General features: G+C 37.7%; 1 protein-coding gene across 4 annotated transcripts in view; it reads left to right on the top strand.

Moving 5' to 3' along the window:
• Positions 1 to 23,666, top strand: part of ADAMTS6 (ADAM metallopeptidase with thrombospondin type 1 motif 6) — a 159,417-nt gene that overhangs the window by 32,724 nt on the left and 103,027 nt on the right. The gene's annotated exons all lie outside the window — the stretch shown is intronic.

Here is a 23,666-nt window from a genome sequence, read left to right as displayed (position 1 = left end):
TGCTTAATGACTAGTGGGAATTGTATATATTTGCTATTCCATGTGCTGTATTCCAGTGTTTCCTACCACTGTTTTCTGTACTCTTCTGTTGCTGTCATACTGTCTTATTATCAGCAGGTGAAACCATAATACATCTGCTCTGGAAGCATTCAAGGCCAGGCTGGATGGAGCTTTAAGCAACCTGAGAGGTGGGAGGTGTCCCTGCCTATAGCAGGGGGTTGGAACTAGATGATCTTAAAGGTCTCTTCCATCCCAAACTGTTCTATGATTTGGTAACACATGAAAATATTCCAAATGGGAACATCTTTAGCAAATCTAACCATCTCTGCTTTCTCATGCCTTTTTTTTTACTTCTTTCCTTTGCTTTTCATTTTTATGTATCTTCATTTGATGTATGCCTATTTTATTCTATTTCCTTTGACTTTTACTACATTGTACATAATGGGTCTTGTATGTCTCAAAGGGGGAAACAGATCCTAGCCCAGGAGCTGACAGGTGAGGGTCAACCTCTTCTGCATAACTAGTAATAGAACTAGAGGGAATGGCCTCAAGTTGCACCAGGGGAGTTTCAGGTTGGGTCAGGTACTAGAATGTGCTGTTCAGGGAGGAGACACAATCAGTGACCCTGGGGGTGTTGAAGGAACCTTTGGATGTACTGAGAGACACAATTTAGTGGGGAAGTGGTGGTAGGTGGACAGTTGGGCTGGATGATCATGGGGATCTTTTCCAAACTTAGTGGTTCTAGGATAGTAGGTCACTTTGTACAACTGTGACAGAGGTGGTAAATGAATGGAGTGGTAAAAGTTGAAGCTTTTGAGAGGAAGAATTTGCATATTCTAAAGGAACAAGAATTTCAAGAAAATTAGTGTTGGACAGTAGTTTTCTAGAGACAGTATTTTAGTCTTCAGGTGCAGTTTTATGCTAAATACTTTCACATGCTGAGAACAGAGTGTTTATTGTCCAAGCTAACCTTCACTACCTTGGCTTGAATAGCTTTGCGCATTTAGATCTTGTTGCTCAGAATCTGAAGTTCCATATGTGCTTTGAAAACTTGCATACCTTTTGTCCTGCAGTAGAGATTCTGTGACTGCTTTAGAGAAATAACATAATGCTATTTTTTAAACTGGTGTAAATAGGGAACCCAAACTAACTTAAACAGTTAACTTTGTGTTGTAGTTTTCATACAGCATGCAGGTGGGTGCAGCCTTGAAGTGTTAAGAGAAACACAATGTAAATCAAATGAATTCAGAGGAAGAATGTTCTGAAGTTTTTTACCATCGGTGTTGGTCATAGGGTCTAGTGGAAGGCTCTGTCTTGGAATTATTTTGAATTATTTTTTTGCCCTTGAAGAATATTTAACTAGCTTAAACTCTAATGAATACATAGCTATTCAGAGCATCTGAAAATTTTATCAAAACAGTAAATGAATGCTATTGGGAAGGTATAAGTGTGTGAATATGTGTTCCCGAGAGCATAACTGATACATACGGCAGTGATGCTGCACACTAATGAAGTTAATCAAGAATTTCAATTTTTTTCTTCAAAATATGTGTAGTTGTCTTAGTTTAAGTGGTGATTGATCACTTTTTAACTGGTAGTATCTTTTTAAAGCAACTTTGTATAGTACAGTGAGTCAAAATGTTTAATTTGTCATAGTGATGAATGTACTAATGTTAAATGCTTTGGGATAGTACTGTGTTGATCTCTGTTACAAATATATACATTAACTTTCAGTCACAACAATTTCTTCAGGCAGGCACTGAATATAGGAAGTGTTTTCAGGTGAACTTGCATTCCTTCAGATAGAGAGGAGATACTTCTTTTCAGTATGTAATGCATTAAGATTAAAGCTTCAGTGCTCATTGTGCCACAATATGAAATGCTGCTTGGTGGGACTATTCAAAATTGCCAGAAACTCAGTTTTTGCTACATGTAGCAGTTTTATTTCCACATATTAGATGTATTTACTTGTGTGGAATGAAGAGATTACAATTCCTCTGAGCATTTTAAACATAGAGAATGTATTCTAAAATACTTTTAACTGTTAAATAGCATACATGGTTTACTGAGGGGCTTCATGAGATACAAAAGGTTTTGATCCTCATTAGCCTAGTCCAAAAGACCTTTTTTGCTGTCACAGTAATATGTAATTTTATCTTCATTTGCCTATGACCTCTCTACGTTTAACTTCTGATTAAGTTGTTCTGCTTAATAAGTTGTCAGGACGAGTAGTTAGTGTGGCTGCAGTCTTGCATTTTTGATCTATAAATTAAAATCTCATGCTTATGCCATATGCCTTAAATATTAACTTGGCTTTACATAGTTATGAAAACAACAAGCAAAAAAGGAATTGCAAAGGTATATACCATATGGAAGGGCAATAGAGGACAAAATTCTTTCTTATTCTTGCTCACTGGTGATAATTACTGGATTTAGTATATGGGAGGGAGGAGAAAGAACACAACAACTTCATCTTCGTGTTGGAGCCAACACCCAAAACCGTTTTTTTTTTTTTTTTTTTTTGTTCCATACTTCAAAACAGATGAACAATAAAATAAATCCTATGAATTCCTCAAGCCCAGAACACCAGTATCACCTTTTAAAACTTTGATATTTAAAACTTTTTATAGTATCAAAGCTTTATTTTTAAAATATATTTGTTCTGTCTTTCCTTGTTTTTCCTGCCATGGTAATGCTGATATTTCAGTTCCAAGTCATACAACCTTAGTAGCAATATGAGAAAAAATAAGAACATTAATGGTATTTTCTCCAAGCCTGCAAATTATTTTTACTTTCTCAGTGATCTTATCTCAAGCTATGCCATCTGTTAAAGATCACTGTCCTTGATCTACTTAAATGTTGCAAGTGATGTATTCAGTTTTCTGTTTCTGTTATCCTGGAGATGCAGGTGCATCTCTCCTCCTCTGTTTTATGTTAGAGATTGTTTATCCACTCTGATCTCCAGTTGTCTGGTGGTTATATGGAGGTATTTTCTGTGAGGTGGTCTGATGCAATGTTTTGTGCTACTAGTGATACAGATGTATCCTATTTTGGAAAATACCTCGTCTGTAGATTTGATGGATGGCCTGTTTGATGGCTTAGGAATTGACTGTCTAGCTGCAGCCAAAGGGTTGTGATCAATGGTTCTGTGTCAGAGTGGAGGCTGGTCACAAGCAGTGTCCCTCAGGGGTCGGTCTTGGGACCAGTGCTCTTCAACACTGACACAGACAATCACAGACAATGGCATCAAGTACACCCTCAGCAAGATTGCAGACAACACCAAGCTGAGTGGTGCAGTCGATACGTTCGAAGGAAGGGAAGCCATCCAGAGGGATCTGGACAGGCTGGAGAAGTGGGCCCATGAAAACCTGGTGAGGTTCAATAAGGCCAAGTGCTGGGTACTGCAGTTGGGTCGGAGCAATCCCAGGTATTTTTACAAACTGGGGGAAGATAGCCTTGAGAGCAGCCCTGCAGAGAAGGACTTGGGGGTCCTGGTAGATGAGAAGCAGGACATGAGCCAGCAGTGTGCGCTTGCAGCCAGGAAGGCCAACTGTGTTCTGGGCTTCATTAAAAAAGGCGTGGCCAGCAGGGAGAGGGAGGAGATTGTCCCCCTCTACTCAGCTCTTGTTAGGCCCCATCTGGAGTACTGTGTCCAGGCCTGAGGTCCCCCCATCAAGAAAGATGAAGGACACCTAGAATGGGTCCAGAGGAGAGCCACTAAGATGATCAGAGGGCTGGAGCACCTCTCCTATGAGGAAAGTTTGAGGGAACTGGGCTTATTTAGCTTGGAGAAGAGAAGGCTCCAGGGACACCTCATTGTGGCCTTCCAATACTTGGAGGAAGTGTATAAACAGGAAGGGGAATGGCTGTTTACAAGGGTGGATAGTGACAGGACAAGGGGGAATGGTTTTAAACTGGGACAGAAGAGATTTAGGTTGGATATTAGGAAGAGGTTTTTCACACAGACGTTGGGGACACACTGGATCAGATTGCCCAAGGTGGCTGTGGATGCCCCATCCCTGGAGGCATTCAAGGCCAGGCTGGATGTGGCTCTGAGCAGCCTGGTCTGGTGGTTTTGTGACCCTGCCCATGGCAAGGGGGTTGAAACTCGGTGATCATTGTGGTCCTTTTCAACCCAGGCCATTCTATGATTCTATGATTTTGGTAGGTGAAATAGTTAAAATGTAAGATACTAGTTGGAAAACTAGTAGTATAAATTAAGGAACAAAAATAAAAAATCTATTTTTTTGTCTCATATCACAATATGAAGTGGCAATTTAGTGTAATATTTTGTGGAGAGGACTTATAAAAGTGCAGCAGTGCTAAAGCCATGACTGTGTCATGCCCTGAAGGCTGGTGCAACTCCACTGAGCCAAGAAGAAAATTGTATTGAAAATTTGAATGCAGTAGTAACATGTACATATATTATCGATTACAGGATCACATACTTTATTTGAAGGTGTTAATTTCTTGAATGTTGGGCATGTAAGCTTGAAGCATATAGGTGGAGAGTGTTTCTTACTATATGATTTAGCTGGGATATTTTTTACTTACACTTTTCATATGAACGTTATTCTAATATAGTATTTTAAAATACTGCATTCTCTTACAGTTCTCTAAGTGCTGTTCTTTCATACTGATTTTTATGCCCTTAACATAGGAAGTTCCAAGCCATATTGATACAAGTCACTCCTGATTAAATCTTTTCCTTCATAGCTGGAGAAAGAACTTCTAACCTGAAGTTTGTGAATTAATGGTAGTTTTGTTCTCCAGTCATAAAACCAGATTGTTTGGTGTTGCATAGTATATATTAAAGCGTTTTAAGAGGAACTGTATGTGGTGTGAAAACATTGCAGTACTTCTGTGGACCTTTAAAACAATCTGGCTTTTACTAATTTAATTATATTTAAATAGGAGTGATTGATCTGTTGTGATCTGCTCCCAGTTGCATAGATGCTGTTAGTTACTCTTTCTTGTACATGTTTACATAGCATGTAAGTACCTTTAGCACTGCAGTTCTAGACTTTCTGCCTGGGGTAACTCTGTATTGTATGGCTATGACCTCCCCATTAATAAAATATCAGGCTACCTCCTCTTTCTTCAGTTGCCCTGGGTTGAGATAGACAATTTTCTTAATGCCCTGGGCCAAGTCTCCACTTACTTAGCCTACTAGCTATTTTGCTATAACCCCTTTCACTTAAACAGTGTAAAGAGATTCCCTTGCATATGACCAGCTTATAATATTATAAAAAAAAAAAATTAAAAAAAAGTCTTCACTACTACTTGCTGAGAGATCTGAAGTAACAAGAGTTTACTTATAATTGCCAAAGAGACAACTGCATGCTAAGAAAGAATGATCCTAAGATGAAGGTAAATCCTGCCATCCTTGCTGTGGTAGCTTTGTTGAAAAACATTTTCTGTTCCGGATATCTATCTTTAGGGCAGGCATCAAAGTTGTCTGCAGGCCCTGAATGATTGTTTGGGATAGATGCTGCACTGGGTCTAGAGATATATTTTGCTGTTGCCTTGATTCCCTGGAAGCATCTCCAGCAAGTTAGTGTTGCACTGAGCTCCTCTGTACACCATATAAACAATACTACGAAGAATTATTACTACTGTATAGTGTGTGTTAAAATGTATTGATCTACTATGCTTTGCCATCTTATTTTCTGCTTCTTCAGAATATCTAGGCAACTGGGTTTTGAAGATGAGAGAAAATGGTATGGGTGGGTGTTTGAGCTTTTCTGTATGGTGGGAGAAAGTCATACCATGGTCAGTGCAGAATGGGAAGAGACGATGTTTGTCTGTCAATACAAAGACAGAAAAGTCCATAGCTCTACTGATTATCTAATTTTTATGTACATTTATGTGCATTTGGGCAATGTATCTAGAAGAACTAAATCTATTATTGGCAACTAACTTTATTTAAGCATCTACCAAAATCTCTTAACTTTTCTTAAGATTGCCACTTCTTTGCCCTTTGTAAAAGTGTGCATTGTTGTTGGGAATTATTTCAGTTTTATATGGGCAAACTAAGTTTGAGAGAATTTCTGTTTTTTCTTGGTCATATAGACTTCATTGTGTACTGTGAGGCATCATTTTATAGTTGTTCAAAACCCAAAATCTTGATAGTCTCCTACTCCAAGCATCTATTTTTTCCCAAATAGTTACCAAGTAATTTCCTGTTAAATGTGGTGAGATCAAAACTAGACTGCCAGCTCATGATTGCTTCATATTTTCAAACACAGCTTTTTGGAAGAGACTCCAGAAGTAAGGTCAGATGTTTCTGAAGGTTTGCTTTCCACAAATGAAATCTTTACAAAGAAAACTGATTTTTTTTAAACTTTCTAAAAGAGCCATCTTAAAACTGCTGCTGAATATTCTTCAATAAGCTGTCACCTGTATGTATTTGAATGTGTTTTACTACCAAGACAGAAAAATTTAAGTGAGGCTGAGCTATTTGATTGAAACGTGATGAAAGAGCCGAAGGACTGGAAAGGGAATGCTATACCACTACTGCACAGCTTTTAAGTTCAGCAGGGGTTCCAGTAAGGCAGATTCCTATTCCTTTTTCTATGTTATCTTAGTAGTAAATAGGTTAGAGTTTCCCAGACAAGCATTTAAGAATGAAGGATCTCTACACCATACTTAAAATAAATAAATAAATAAAATTCTTGAGTGTTTCCATATCCATTGAACTGAATGAAAGTTGCTTGGGGATAAGCACATTTGAAGCATGTTTCTGTTTTTTAAAACAGAAATGTGGACAGCTTTATACTTTATGAGTTACTTATCCTCAGAAGCACTATTGGCAAGTAGGAAAGTAAGACTGTGATTCTGTCAAATATGCAATAGTTGAAATTGTCAAGTCCAAAAATGAGATTTTTGGTAAGCAATCAGGGCACGCCAGAGATGCTAGTATGAGGTTATATGTAAGTTTTGTGTTCAACTAATTGCTCAAATTCTCGAGTTACTGTGGAAGGCAGACTATCTGCAAGGACGGACAGTCCATATGAAATAACCATTTTATTAATGTGTGCAAAGATGTAGAACATAAATAATGGACAGGTTTCTACTCCTCCTTTCACTCCCTCCCTAAACTCCCTTTTCTCCACCTCCTCTGTTGCTCGTTCACTTTTGGGTATGGCATGGGTGTAGGTCTGATATAACAGATTGGAGCATTTGGTGACAAAATGTCATCAATTTTCGTCTATCTTCTTAAAAGTAAATAATATCTTTATAAACATCAGTGGAAGAGATACTCTTTTTAGAACTGTTTTCTATTTTAATTAATGTGTACTGAAACAGCTTTTGTTTTGAGTGTATTTTTTAAAGAGAAGGGAATTTCTGAGAAAAGGAAAAAAAAAAAATTATACCTATGCCTTTCCAAGAGAGTGACAATGCAGCCTAAGGTCAGTTTCTAGTAACTTGCATTAACTACATTAAAACTGTAAATCATAAACTGTGCAAATGTGTAAAGTGCATAGCAGGTGTTTGTTCACAAACATCCAGAACTAATAATAAAAAAGGAATCTCAAGATACATGCTGTTTTTCTGTATTTCTGAGAGTAAGACACAAGATACATTTAATGGGTTATGTGCATGTACTTTTCCTTGACCACTGCATGTATTTCTAAAAGTGTGGTTTATCTGCTTTGTTTTGTTTCTCCCGAAAGGTACATCTTTTGTGTTGATTATCAGTGAGTTAAACCCAAGGGTCAAGTAAATCAATTTATTCAGTAATGGATTCATGGTTTTTTTTTTTTCTACTAAATATTGTGTCTTCCAACATTGTTAAACTCATATTCCAGAATCTTTTTTTAAAGGGGGGGAGAAGGAAGGGTGATGAGAAGTGAAGAGTAAATACATTCTTTTCCAGTTGTAATTTGGTGCATAATTTTGAGCATATTCATGTTTTGATGTCTAACTGTGAAAGATTGTAGAGAGCATATTTGGAAAGTTACATCCTCCTTTAGAAACTAAAGCTTTTAGATTACATTGGAACAGAAGCATCTGAAATTTTTCGGAAATAATTTAGGATAAGTATTATTAGTCTAGAAATAGACTCACTACCATGTTACATAAACTGAGTTAACATTTTATAATAAAAAGGAATTACATTTTCAGTGGAGTAGAAAACTCTTTAAATGTCACCTTGAACTTGCTTTTTCTGTTTCATGGGAAATATGTGATATGTTAGTTGTATTATAATTAATTTGTTGACTCAGTAGGTGGCACTCTTCCCTCTGAGTCACCAAAATGCCTAAATCATCTGTATTTGAGGTTTGCTTTTTTTGGAATACAGTATATAATAGATCCTGTCTATTTCTGCTCATTAGAACATCAGTTATGATATTCTAACAAAGTTTGTGTTAAAGAATTACACTCTTGCTCTCTTGCTTCTCAGCCTTGGTTATTACTGCTGTTAGATATTGTTTTTTTTTTGTTTGTTTGTTTTTGTTTTAAATTCTGAGCTATTGCGTGTTTTAATCTTAAAATACCTAGCTTTGAAGGTGGTGGCATTCAAACAGGTCTGCTATTTTATGTTTCTTGTGCTTGAGTATTAGTAATTCTACTACAGATTGTATCTGAATGATTGTGCCACACTAGCAATTTCTAGCTTTGTTGCACTGGAGTTTGACCCGCAAACTGTGCTGCTGCCTCTCCCCAGGATCACTTCTACCTGACATTTGACAGCTGCAAACTATGCTGGAGGCTGTAAAAGGTTACAGGTTCTGATTATCAAATCTTTATTCACAGAATTGAGTCTTATGGCTTCAGTAGGGTTAACTTCATATTAAGTGTAAATTCCTTGTGTAAAATTTAAGCATCAGTTAATTTTCAGTGAATTTTATGTGAGATGGAAGTATATAGTCATGCTGATACCCTGTGCTCATATTATCAAAGCAGGATCTCGTGGTATGGCTTGCTGCCTGTGTAAGGGTCTGATTCTACCACTACAGACAAATACAAGTCAACAGTAGACCACTTAAGTGTAAGCATATGCTCAGTCTTTAAATACACGTTCATGGAGTGTATGTTACTGAAAAGTATTTGAAAGTGAATTTTCACTGCCAGAATGGCTTAGTCTTAAAGTTACAGTGTTCCAATTCTGAGTGTCAGTACTTTTGGCTATGCCATTTCTATGTCCTCAGGATCCATGGTGACAAGAGAAACTGAGCTTCACTATGTCTTTGAGTATTCTTACTACCTACACCAGAGGCACAGAATTTACGTGAGCCACTCACTCATTTGTACACCATGTGCTTCTTGTTTTAGCCTTTTTATTCAGTGGATTACCCTAATCTAGTTTTTCCTGGTTTTATGCAGCCTGTAATTGAAAAACAAAATTGCACAATCTTCATACCTTTTCTTATTTCCATCTAATTATGGATTGAAATAAGCACTTCTGTTTGAAATCTGTCTTTCATGTAATACAGCTCATTCTGCTGAATATTTTTTGTGATTTAAAGTGATACTAATATTCATCTGAAGTGTCTATTTATTTTTTTGAGAAGGAAAAAAAAAGCGGAGAAGCCCGTCTTAAGTTTTCTGTAATATTCAGAATTACCCTAATGTGGAAAACAAAGCAAATATTTTGAACAGGCATCCTATGCTATTCTTCTCAGAATTATTATATATTCTTTAAAAAAGAAGAGAATATGTGAGTTCTCCTCTTTCAGCTAATCAGCTAAAACAAAAAGCTTTCCAGACAGACTGCAACTTAGGATTCTCGGTGCATTCCAGCAACGTTCTGTGTCCCTTTGGTTCAGTGATACCTCACCCATCAATATATAGCTGTTTTGCTAAAAGCATCAGTTTTCAGTGCCCTCAGATTTAACAATCTCTGGTCTGTGATACACTGATAATCACTAAGCAGTGTATCCTCCCAGAACCAAGATGGTTGTTTTTTTTTTTTTTTAATTTGTTTTGTTTTGTTTGTTTGTTTTCTGTGGTGCTTTTGAAAGCAGAGTCATTGTTCTTTGTCCTTCTCAGTTGTGTCCCTTAAATACAGTACCACTACATCTTATGATGTAGTATGATATAGTATGATGATATACCACCCAATTTGGAGAACAAGCTATTTTTCTAGATTTTTAGATTCTATTTTGGCACTTTTAGACTTCTCGATTTTTTTTTTTTTCTGCTAGAAAAAAGTCAGCTGTCAAATTTCTTAAAGGAGTCTCCTTGTGACTTGAAATAAATGCAGACGACAGCAAGTTGGGAGGAAGTGATGATCTGCCAGAGGGAAGAAAGGCACTACAGAGGGACCTGGGTAGACTGGATTGATGGACCAAGGCAAACTGTACGAATTTCAATAGGGCCAAGTGTTGGGTCCTGCATTTTGGACACAACAACCCCAGGCAACCCTACAGGCTTGGAGAGGAGTGGCTGGAAAGCTGCCTGATAGAAAGGGACCTTGGTGTACTGATGGACAGTCAGCTGAATATGAGCCAGCAGTTTGCCCAGGTGCCAAGAAGGCCAATGGCATCCTGGCTTGTATCAGGAATGGTGTGGTGAGCAGGACTAGGGAAGTAATCCCGCCCCTGTACTCGGCATTGGTGAGGCCTCATGTTGAGTACTGTGTTCAGTTTTGGGCACTTCAATACAGAAAGGACACTGTAGTGGTGGAGCAGGTCCAAAGACAGGCAACAAGGCTTGCCAAGGGCTCAGAGAATATGCCCTATGAGGAGTGACTGAAGGAATTAGGGCTGTTCAGTGTGGGGAAGAGGAGGCTGAGGGGAGACCTTATTGCTCTCTTCCAATATCTGAAAGTTGCTTACAGTGAAAGCGGGGTTGGTCTCTTCTCAGTGGTGACAGGTGACAGGATGAGGGGAAATGGCCTCAAGTTGCGCCAGGGGAGGCTTAGGTTGGATATCAAGAAAAACTTCTTCACAGAAGGGGTTGTTTAGCACTGGAATAGGCTCCCCAGGGAGGTGGTTGGGTCACCATCCCTGGATGTGTTTAAAAACCATTTGGATGTGGTACTCAGGGACATGATTTAGCGGAGGGTTGTTAGAGTTAGGGTAATATAGTCAGGTTGCAGTTGGACTTGATGATCTTGAAGGTCTTTTCCAACCTGAGCAATTCTATGATTCTAATAATAGTTACTAATAATAGTTACTGTTTTGTACAAGCCTTACTGGTCCAACAGATAATTCTAAAAGTAGCCCCACAGCTTAAGCCCATAAGCTTTTTGAACGGGTTCAATTAAGAGTACTTCAGAATAAACTTAAAAGCCTGAAAATGTGCATTATTTCAATTGACAACTAATTCTTTGGTTTACATCAAGAAGTTATTTGTGAAAAATTGAGATGAAAACTTCTGATCTGTTGTCACCTTAAGAATACCAAAATGCTGGCTGAGTGCTGTTTTGTACAGATGTCTGTAGGTTGCTCCAAAAGTAACACATTCTATTTATTAGCATGGCAAGTACAACAGATACAAAGAGCCCAATAACACTGATAGAGCAAGTTCTCAGCTACAAAACACTTTTTTTTTCAGCATAGTCACTACCATTAGCAATATATTTCCACCAGTGATGATCAAGAGCCAGCTTGTAAAAGTCTGTATGGCCATCCACAGTGTGGCTGTTGCAACTGCTGAAACACAGCACCTACCACTTCACTGTGCTCATATACACTGCTTGGTGTCCATAAATGTTCAACAAATGTGGGTGCGATTTTTTCTGCATGGAGGAATTCAGTGATAAACCTTTGCTTCATACACACTTCCATGTCAGATGCCACTTTGTCAGACTGCCCCTCTGTTGCCATCTGTCACATAGCTACAAAATGTAATGAAATATTGGTGGGAGGGTTCAGCCTCTGTGGCCATACCACTAACATCTGGTTCTGATCACAGAATAGAATCATAGGATCACCAAGGTTGGGAAGGATCTCCAAGATCATCCAGTACAACTGTCCACATATCATGCCACTAAACCATGTCCCTTTGTACATCTAAATGATTTTTTGAATACCTCCAGGGTCAGTGACTCAACCACCTCCCTGGGAATCCCATTCCAGCACCTGACTAGTCTTTTGGAGAAGATATTTTTCCTGATATTCAAACTGAACCTCCCTTTGAGGTTCAGTTTAGTGCAACTTGATGCTGTTCCTTCTAGTCCTATCACTGATGTCATGGGCCAACATAATAAAGGAAGCAACAATACTTTTGGAGAAACTCTTGTAGTTTTGATAGTCTAGAATTCATGTAAGCTAGTTAGTTTTATTCAAGAATGATGGAATTTAAGAGTTCTATTAGTAGTGGCTTAAGATTTTGTATTAGATTAAATAGTGTCAAACTGTTGCCTTAATCCACAGAGAAGGAAGAGTATTCAAACCACATTTATTGTTAAGGTTCTTTACAAAGTGATATGCAGTTTGTAGCTGGCTTACAAGTATATGTTTTGGTTGGCCTAAATGATTTTTTTGGGCATACTTAGTGATATACATAAAGTAATAGTGGTGCTATGCAAATCTAAGAGAATGTACAATAGTTTAGACACATGAGCAACTTTATACAAAGTACTGAGAAGATAATGTAAGTTAGCTGACTCTGTAAAGATATGACTAAACTGACTCCAATAACCGTTCATTTTCCACGAGCCCGGGGTAATGTAGCTATGATCTTGGGTGGAAGAGATGCTTTAATGCCAGAACTAGAAAGAGTTGAGTAATAAGTTGCTGAAGGGATGACACTTCATGACCATCCAGTATGCTGTTGAAGTTGGATCTTTGTTGTATATGCTTGTATTATTGTGCTATGGATCTTGATATTTTATAGAGCTGATCACATTCCACTTCCAAATGAGTGTCGTGCTTCTTCTGACCTCTTACGGTGTCTCTTGGAATAGGCTGCATTTCTAGGACTTTCACATTTTCTTCAGCCAGACTAATGGCAAATCTCTCATTTATTACTTTTAGCAGCTTGAGAAAGGGAGTACTAAGTGAGTGGATAAACAGGGAGAAAGAACGTAGAGGTGGCTCATTAGCTTGCACATTTAGTTGTAATGGAAAATATTTGCTTATATATTAATTTTAGGATCTTTAGTCCTGCTTAAAAATTGCAAGGTCATAAATTATGTTGACCAAATATTTACTATTCAGATTCTTTCAGAAAAAATGTCTACTTAGCTCTACCTGACAAAGTGGAGTGAGAAATATTACACAATTCTGAACAATGTATTTGGAAATGTTAAAGAACAAGAATTGTAGAATCACAGAATTGTTCAGGTTGGAATAAGACCTTCAAGATCATCAAGTCCAACCTCAACCTAATCATAGTACCCTAACTCTAACAACCCACTGCTAAATCACCACTCACTCCTCCTGTGGGCTGTGCTTGGAGCAGCACACGGAAACTCGCCTGGGCTGGCAAAGCTGGAATTAAAGGCATGTATGGCACTGCTGTCAGCTGTTACTATTCATTTGATTGCTGTTTTGGGCTCAAAATCAGATCTGCTTTGCTTTCTGACAAGACATTTTTCTCCATACGTTAGCAAAACCTACGAATTTATTTCAGATGTGAAATACAGTCTCACAAACCGTGAAGTGTTTATAGGGCTTCAACTAAGATTGTTTTTGACTATTCCACGTTGGTCATATTTTGCCTATAAAAGTTAATTACACAGTTGTTTAAATAATGAGCAACAAACAATAGCAATAGTAGGAGATGCAATTGGTCAGGAAGACTATGATGTGTTGCAGTTCTATTTTTGATTATGTCTTGAGTCAATTAAGTGGATTATTTGGCAATCCAAAAATGTGCCATTCCAGTTCCTGAACATTTTTGAGAAGAGGACTCTAAGTAGTGTGGTGCTAATTGCACTAAATGTGTGGCTATGCTTCGTAGCCTCTGCACCACTGAAGGTAGGATCTTTTCTGGGATTGCTGGATAGAAATTATATCCACACCTTTTTTGAAGTAAATGATTTTGACTTCAAATTTTGCTGTAGTCTTTCACTGAGAGAAAGTGGGAATATGATTATTTACAGTTGTAAATTATTTGTATTTATTAACAATTAATGTTACAAGAACCACTGAGCAAAGGAGGCTAGTTTATGTTATTTTTCTGCGTTTTGGCAAAGCTTTCAGTGCTGTCTCTTACTGCTATTGACTCCCTCAGAGTGGAGAGGCTTTGCAGAGATCTTGACAAACCAGAAGGTTTAGCAATCGCTAACAGCATGAAGTTTAGCAGGAGCAAGTGGTGGGCTATGCTTTGGGAATGGGGCAATCCTGGATGTATCTGGGGTAATCCTGGGTATGTCTGAACAGACAGAGGGATGAGAGGCTAGAAAGCAGCCCTGTCAAGAGGGATCTGGGGCTCTGGTTGATGGCAAGTTGAACGTGAGCCAGCAATATGCCCACGCGGCCCAAAGGGCCAGCTATACCCTGGTGGCACCAGGCCCAGCACTGCCAGTGAGTGAGGGAGGGGTTGTCCTCTCTGCAATCTGCAGCCACTGGGTGTGGTTTGAGCACCACAATATAAGGAGGATATAAAGCTACTAGAATGTCTGTGGAGGGCTGCTAAGTTTGAGAAGGATCAAGAAGGCAAGATATATGAGGAGCAGCTGTGGTCCCTTGGTTTGCTTAGCGCAGAGCAGAGGAGCTGAGGGGAGGCCTCATGGCGGCTGCAGCTCCTCACAGGGAGCAAAGGGGCAGCGCTGAGCTCTGCTCTGTGTGACAGTGACAGGGCCCTCGGGAACGGCATGGAGCTGTGCCAGGGGAGGGGCAACTGGGAGTTGTGGACAAGGTCTGTACTGGAGGGTGGTCAGGCTGTGGAATATGCTCCTGAGGGCAGTGGTGATGGCACCAAGCTGCTGAAGTTCACAAGGTGTTTTGAACAACATTGTCAGATGTATGGATTGAATTTTGGATGGTCCTTTGTGGAGCCAGGATTTGGACTCCCACGATCCTTGTGTGCCCTTTTCAACTTGAAATATTCTGATTCTATTCTATTCTGTGATTGTAAGATACTCATATTTCTCTCTATGGAAAAGTTAACCCTATCATTGCCCTAGTACTTCTCGATTGTTTGCTTTCTGCCCATGCCACATATGTTTCGTAACACGATTAAATTTTGACTAGGAAAATATGGTAATCTGTTCTTTGGAATGTTCATATGGTACAAACAAAAAATGAGAAACTGTAGTATTTCTAAATCCTACGCTTTACATGTTTACACTGTCTCATTTTTATCTGTACAACAGAACTAAATCGTGACTGGTAATCATAGCTGCTGTTTCCCTCCTGCCTGAGGTCTGGACTACTGGTTTCCTATACACACTTTAGCATAATATTTTCTTCTGTGTTGCAGGATGCAACTAACCATGCCTATGCAATTAATTTTGCTTATCTTTCCCAGACTTTTTTGCATTAGAACACTCTGAGAAGCATTGCCTTACAAGCTGCTTTGATCCATCAGTTGCCAGACTTTTCCTGAATGCAGGAAAAGATACAAATATTATTAACAGTGTACTTGGAATAAATAGCAAGAAATTTGTGTTCTCTAAACCAGCCTTAGGTAATCACATACATGTATATTTTGGAAAGGTACTGAGAATGTAATAAAGCTGTGGAATTCAGTTTTGAGGAACAGAATACAAAAGGTTAAATATTATCTACAGTCTTGTGATAGGGTATATCCTGAGTCTTTCAGTAGTCTCTGAGTAGTTATAAAATTATGACTGTCATTTGTGGATGTTTGTCACTCATGTAGGTAGCTCTAATTATTCTGGGGCACTCTTATAAAATGATAATGGATTAGGAACTATTCCAGGAAAAGCAAATCAAATATGTAATGGAAGATAACTCTGATTATTTTTATTGCTTCATAGTGTTTAGCTTGCAAGTCTTGTGCCTGACTGTCATAATTACTTTTCAGAATTCAACAGTGTTGACTTCGACATAGAGTTTATTCACTGATAAGGTTAAGGACTCTCGGTGTTGAAAGGAACAGAAATCTAGGTTAGAATGGATTTAATGTACTCCGGAGAGGATGGATGGATTTATCAGAGGGTGGGCTAAGCTTCCCACAAGGCCTGGTGCTCTGTCTGTGTAATGATTGACCTGTGTGTATCTGAACTGCTGATCTCGGTTTACTAAAGATATACTTAAAGCTCTTTATCGTGGGTGCTAATACTGAATGCATAAGCACAAAAGTTGGAGTAGGGGGTAAAGTTGTAATGAAGTGAGATGGATCTTGCTAGCCTAGGCTGAAACTACTCATGCTTCTGTAACTGCTATGTTGGCGTTGTTGAAAAGGATTTTTATAACAGGGCAGGCCTTTTTGTAGAAGCTAGCTGATGGTTGTACAGGCCCCTAGTAAGCATGAGCAGAGCCAACCAATCTGCTCATTTTAAAGCTGTGAAGAGAGTAGTCTGGTGGAACTTGTGTTCGCTGAGGAGCGAAGAAGAAAATATGTGGAGAAAAAATGTGAAGAAGAAAATATGTGGAGAAGCAGCAAGCCTATACCTACTGGATACAGAGTAGAAAAAAGGCAGAAAAAAACTTCTCATAACAGACAAATCAAAGCAGAGCAGTGAGGGAAGTGACACTGCACTGGAATTGCAAGTACCTGCATATTTCTTTAATGCTAGAGTTTGCTTATAAAGCTTGATTTAGAAAATTATGAAGTTATCGTTGTCAACTAAATGAATTTGTAGAATGTTCATTTGCCTTGTGATGGTGTGGTTAAACTGATGCTTTTTACTTTGTAGCCAGGTTTGGTCCACAGGAGAATTACAGTTAGAAGAAGACCAAAGAGACAGCAAGGAATTGTATCTGTATTTTTACACTACCTACTTTTAATCAGTGAAATAACTTTAATAGGCAAAAAAGGCCATGACTGTGTCACGTCTGAACCAGTTACTGGTGCTGTTTGAGGAGTTTTTTTGTGTGTGTCATTGTCATTGACTTATTAAGCTGCTCTGCAGGTGTCTATCTTGGATACCTAACTAGACTACAGTCTAACAGTTTGTAACATTTATTGTTCTCTACTTTCCCTTCTATAATTAGTAAATTTGCTGCAGAAGGTTTTTAGTCTCGATGACTTTGTACCCTGAAAAGTGCAAAAAAAATGTGCATAAATACGTGTAGTCTTAAAGCTGATGAAAGAGGACTAAAAAGTCTAACTGTATTATTTATTTAATTTACAAGATTTTAAACCTTGTCCTCTGATTTTTGCAGTGATGACTTTTCATCAGTGAAATGGTTCTTTAAAGTGGCATGTAGGTCTCAAGTGAGGACTGTCTCAGATTTATCTCATTTTTAGAACAATTAAAAAAAAAACTCATTAACTAAACCCTGTTTTTATGTAACTGCTATCCTAGGCGATAACTCTTCTATATGCTCACAAAACAGTAAGATATCACTGAAGATAAATAGCTCTCTGTTGATGTGTCTTTCACAAACTTTTCTTTTACATATTTCTCTTCCTGTAAACCGGACAATTAGAAATTAAAGTGATAATGGTTTTTCTAGCTCAGAAAGTCTGTAACTCAGAATGTCATTTATCCACCAAACTTAAGTAAAAAGTCCAGCAGAGCCAGACTTTGGTTGTCTGTGGCATTTTTCAACACATGGAAAACTAATAATAGAAAAAGATATTTCTGTTGAGTGATGCGTAACATATATATTATGCTTTTCCTTCCTTGGTTTAAATAGCTCTTTTTGGTTTGAGGTTTTTGAGGAAGAAGCCAAATAAGACGTGTACTTTATTTTAAGGCAGAATGCTGTTGTGGTGTACCACTTTCTAAGTCTAAGCATATACTGTAGTAAAAGTTTTAGAAAGAGATCAGCAAGTATTGTGTTATATATGTGTATTACTGTTTGTAACCTGTGTAAGTTTAGTAAATGACCAAACTATCTTACAAATGGTAAACTATTGAGGAATTACAATGAAAAGTTTATTACAAAAATTGATCAGTATTGGTTTTATAGCTGTTTTTCCACACATTAGCATTAGCGAAATTGTCTGCACTTGCAAAATAACTTTTTAAAACATAGCTATTTATGGAAAAGAGTATGTTGACACTTCAATAACTCACTGTTTGTATTTTTTCACTAATATTTTTTTGTAATTTAGAAATGGGAGGCTGAATTTAATCTCCTTATTGGAAGTCAGAAATTCCAATTTGATCAGCAGCAGTTCAGATTATAGCTGATCCTGAAGATCACAAACTCCACCAGGACATGATCATTGCAGTCCAGGCTGCCTCCAATCTTCCTCTCTCTAATGCTCTCCTCCGCATTGGTGAGCACCAAGTCCAGTAAGGCTTCACCTCGGTTCGGTCAGTCTAATACCTGGACCAGGAAGTTATCCTCAGCAGACCCCAAACACTAGATGTCCTTTACTGGACCGATCCTTGATTTTAACCCATAAGCTCTCAACCTGGTCATGGCTGTTTCTCAGGCACAGCTCTTAGCTATCCATCCACTTCTTAACATAGAGGTCAACTCTCCCTCCTCTCCTACCAGTTCTTAGGCTTTATTTTGTTTTCTGCCAGTGTTTTATTTTCAAGCTTGTTAACTGGTGAATCTTGTAGTATTGCGTATGTAAAATACATGTCCAACTGCCTCGAAATAGAGTCTTATGTCCTGTTTGTTTCATGAAGCCTGAATTTCTGCATACTTTTTTTTGCATTTATATTCCATCTTTCTTGGTAGTTTTTTTCCACAGCAATTTTTTATGATTCTATTCTTTGTCATCTAAAATCATTAAGAAGTACTCCTTCAAAAACCTCAGTAATTTCTCTATCACAGATACTACTTAGGCATGTTGGAAGGTAGCTTCATTTAACATACTTACAGTATATTTTGTGGGTTGTTCTTGTTGGTTAGTTAAATTCTTTTAAACTGTTATTTGACGGATATACTTTCTAGTCCTGTACTTCCATATTACTATGTCAGTGCTGACTTTGTTCACATAGTCCATCTCTCTGGCACGGTGGATGTTTCCATTAACAAACATCTGGTAATAACAGAGACTTTTCCTTTAGTGGGCAATTTCACATAATTTAGGTAGCATTAAGGGCACTGTTACCCTTCAGTGTATAAATACAAAAAAGAAAAGGTAAATCATTTTGCCCCTGTATCTTTTACTGCTAATGCTACTGTTAAAACAACTCTATATGCTTCAGAAAGTTTACAAAGCCCTAAGACTCAAAGGAGTGTGATAGAAAAGGCTGCATCATTGGAGTATGATACTGTCCAGAGTCCAATTTATTTGTATGATTTAAGAGGAAAAAAAGACTACAACATGGAAGAAATCTCTTCTGGGACAAAGGGACTCAATCCTACTGATAAAAGCATAGCAACATCCCCTTTGAAAACAATTGTCTAGCTTCTGAAAACATTAGTAGAGAAATAATTCAAAAACAAAGATGTAAATTCATCCTTTTAATTTTCTTAAGCCACAGAAACAGCAGGGTGTATCAGGGAAGATGTTACTATACTATTCTGTTAATGCTCCCTGTGAGCACTGACAAATGACTGCTGTTGAGGGGAAGGCAGATGAACTGTATAACCTAGTATGGTTATTCTCGAATTCTTACATTGGAAACAGCTTTTGAGTCAAGCACTGAGATTCAGTAGTTTTAAAGAACTGTTTTTTTTGTTTTTTCCTGTGTATCTTCTAGAATAAATTGCTTACATTACAATTAGTTGCTGGGCAGCAACACAGTTGAAATGTTGTGATGCTTTCTGGCCTTCAAGACTGTGAATGTCTCTTTTTTTAATAGAGGGAACACAGTTACGTAGAACTTAGTTTGAATTTCATAGTTCCCCAGTTACATACATTTGGCCTTGCATGCTGACAGGTTGCAAGGATCAGGAAGAATACTCCCTTCCCTGCAAGGTGCAGCTAGATGGGAAAGAAATGACTTTTTGCCTCTAGCACATCTTGGATTGACCATAGCTGTAAATTAATTATCTGAGAAGATGGAGCAGTACCTACAGTATTTACAAAGAACTCATCCTTCTTACATATTTGATTTAAGTGACCTACTCAAGCAGTCAGGATTGTAATACTCATAAGATTTGCAAAAGAGAGATTTTTCCGCAGGTCAGCTTTATAGATAACTGAGGCTTTTTCAAGAGTTTATTCTGTACTTATCAATGAAATAAATGTCACTGAAAGTTTTCTTGGGCTTAGAACTGCTGGCACCTAACAAGCTGTCTTCTCCAGAACAGAGTAGATGAATACATTTTGCACGTTAATAATTGTTTAGCCACCTTCTGAATTTTACCTGGAAATTCCTGAGGTTAGTTGCCATGGGTCAAATCTCTGCAGTACTGTGTTCATCTCTGGGGCCCCCAGCACAAGAAAAACATGGAGCTGTTGGAGAAGGTCCAGAGGAGGGTCATGATGTTGGAGCACCACTGCTGTGAAGACAGGCAGAGGGAGTTGGAGTTGTTCAGCCTGGAGAAGAGGAGGCTCTGAGGAGACATTATTTCAGCCTTTTAGTTCATGCAGGGGACCTAAAGATGGAGTCTTTTTGCAAGGGTGTATATTGACAGGAGGAGGGGTAATGCTTTTAAATTGAAAGAGGGTAGATTTAGATTAGACATATAAAAAAAAAAAATTCACTTTGAGGGTGTGAGACACTGAAATGGGTTGTCCAGGGGAGCTGTGGGTGCCCCATTGTTGGAGGTGTTGAAGATCAGGTTGAATGAGGTTTCAAATAACTTAATCTATTGGAAGGTGTCCCTTCTAGCAGAGGGCTGGAACTAGATGAACTTTAAGATCTTTTCCAACCTAAACCATACTGTTTTTTTATGATCTTTCTTCAAAATTCAAAGTTTAGCATAATACTGTTTGGGTTTTGATCTGTATAGTCCCCATTTATGTTCGTGTTTTACCCTGAATCCCTTTCAGATATTATTTTTTAGTAAGGGGAATTGTCTTGGTATTTGTAGACTTGCTTTCTCTTCCACATCTTGTATGGAACTGAAAGAAAGAAGGAGCAAGAATTTTCCTTCTAGAGGGAAGCTTTCTAGAGTCATGTGGGAGTTGTTACACTCGTCACAGCATATGTAAGGACTGCACATCCTACTGATTATGAGTTACTGGTGGAAAAAAGCCCCTCTCTTTGTACTGTTTTATTCAGTTAAGATTTGAAAGCAAGCAGTATAGGCAAGAGCCTCCTAGGTTGATGGTTCTTTTGCCTTCAAATTCTGTGAAAATAAAAAAATATATCTATTAGATCTTCATGGTTAATTGGATTCCTTGAAAATTCAAAGTAAAGTGGTGGAAGAGGTGTCAAAACAAACAAACAAAAAAGACAGATTAGCCTGTTTTTTTTTTTTTGAATCACAAAGAGTAGCGATGGTGGAATTGAACATTTCAGTAACCGTAAATGATACCAGCTTTAGAAAAAATTGCAAGCAGAAGCTAATGCAGGGGAAAAAAGGAAAAAAAAAAAGAGAGCTTGAAGAGAATGCTGCAGGTGGACATTGGAAACTTAAATTTTTTTTCTTTCGACACTGAAGAAGAGAATGTATGAGTGCTTCTTAGAAGAAGCCTAAACTATTGTATATAAATTTTGATTGATTGATTATTTGAATATCTAATTAAACCATATTAGAATACTGTTACCCTCTGGGATTGCTCTTGCAAAAATATCTTATTGACTGGAAAATAAAATATCTTTGTTAATTTTATTTAATTATCCTAATTTTCATTATCATCAATCTTTCTTGTGAATGCTAACTCTTCATAATGCAGAATTCACTAGCTGCCACAATGAGTCAGAAGGATTTGGTCTTTGTTTTTCAAAAGTGTAAGAGAAACAAAGGATTTAATTAATATATTTTTCTCCTATTAGTGATATATTATGAAACTTAATTGAACGTGAGGAAATACCTTCAGTTTTATACCTATGTGAGAGTAAGCAGATGGAGGCCATAAGGGTAAATTTTCAGCTCCACTGAAGTCCGTAACAGCTTTTTATCTGAGTATAGTGGAACTGGCCTTCTTAAATATCCATTTTATCTAAGGATGTATGGCGCTTATTGATTTTTTTTTTCCTATTACTGAATATTAAAAAGTGTGAGAAGAACAGTAACTGCTGTGAATTGCACAAACTTTCTGGTGTTGATTTCTAAACTCCCTTTTAAGACACTTCAGGCAAATTTGGATTTTCTCATTAAAGAATTCTGATCCTTGTTTGCTTTGAGGAATCATTTTGCATGAACTTCAAAAGCATTAGGTTCAGAGTCTGTCCTAAATGAGTAAGTTCTAAGTTTGTTTCTGTATAGATAGTAAAGGCAGAAAATGTTCAATAAAGTCTGTCTTTGTTGTGCTTCAGCTTTGTAACGTACAAAACCTAATTATATTCCGACACATTTTGTATAACAGCACTGATTTGATTACAGCACTTTCCAGAAACAGCAAATGGAACATCAGTGAGGGCTTTATGTTGCATTTAAGAACACAGAGTTTGAGCCACTTTGGTGAGATCAGTGCATATGGAAATCCGAGTTCAAAATTAAAGCTTAATCCAGCAAACTGATCCATGTTTAGTACCTTCAAAAATCCCAGGGACTCCATATGGTCACAGCAGTCTACATGCACAGAGAATTTACTGGATTTGTTCCAAATTTTAAGCTTTGTTATTTTGTCCATGGATTTGGCTTACAGACAGACGTTAACTCTGTTAACTCTGAAAGGTATTTATCTCATGATTTGGCTTCTACATTATAACCTTTTTGAAAACAGCACTCATATGTTACTTTTAACAGAAATGGCCGGTGGTCTGGAAGTAGTATATATTTAGGTTAAAAATTAAAGCATAACAATCTTTTTGTCTTTGTTTTCTCTTGCGATCCAAAATAATGGGAGTTTTTCTGGAACACATTGCAAGGAAATCAGAATAAATCCTAGAAATTCAAAGACATAATAAGAGTGTTCTCATATCACTAGCCATATCATAGATTTGCGTACTCAAAATATGAAGTTGTCATTCATGAATTATGACTGTTGCAGGACACACTGTTATTATTATCTTAGTTAGCTAAGTCGCTGAAGATGTTTGCATGTTAACCGCACAAGAACTTTAGTTTTCATATTTGATGGATCATATCTAAAATAAAGGAATTCTTCCTTTAAATATATTATTTCGTTTTTGGCAGGAGTGTGTTTTTCATTTTAGTTCATTGTAGTGTGCTCTTAGGACACGTATAATCACTGTAAGAAAAAGAGATGAGAATTACAGTGCCAGTTCTTAAGATTTCTTCTAATGTTTGGTGTTATGATCAAAAGTTACTATCTTCAATTAGAATCAAAGTCTAAATATTAGGACTTGCAATTAATACTGTTTGTTTTGAAGTGCAAGACTGTAGAGAATTCCAGTATGTTCAGAAAGTGGAAGTCAAGTGTTGTGAAGCAGTAGCAGTCCAGAGACATGCTTCTGTAACTTCATAACACCGTGGTAGACTGCTTTACGGAGCTGGTGATTACAAAGATCCACTTTAACCATTTTTTTCTTGCTGGCAGGTGTCCCACTGGCCTGTAGCCAGTGGCTGTGACTATACTGCAGCTTGTGGTTTACACCAAGTGTAGAAAATGCCGACACCAGCTGGCTGCACATAATTAAGCTGATTGCTGTCTGACAACTTGATCTATGATAATGATATGTGATAAATATACAAAATATCTCACAA

Source organism: Gallus gallus, chromosome Z (genome assembly GCF_016699485.2).
Source record: "Gallus gallus isolate bGalGal1 chromosome Z, bGalGal1.mat.broiler.GRCg7b, whole genome shotgun sequence".
NCBI classification, from domain to species: domain Eukaryota; kingdom Metazoa; phylum Chordata; class Aves; order Galliformes; family Phasianidae; genus Gallus; species Gallus gallus.
This window is presented reverse-complemented; position numbering and strand designations above follow the sequence as displayed.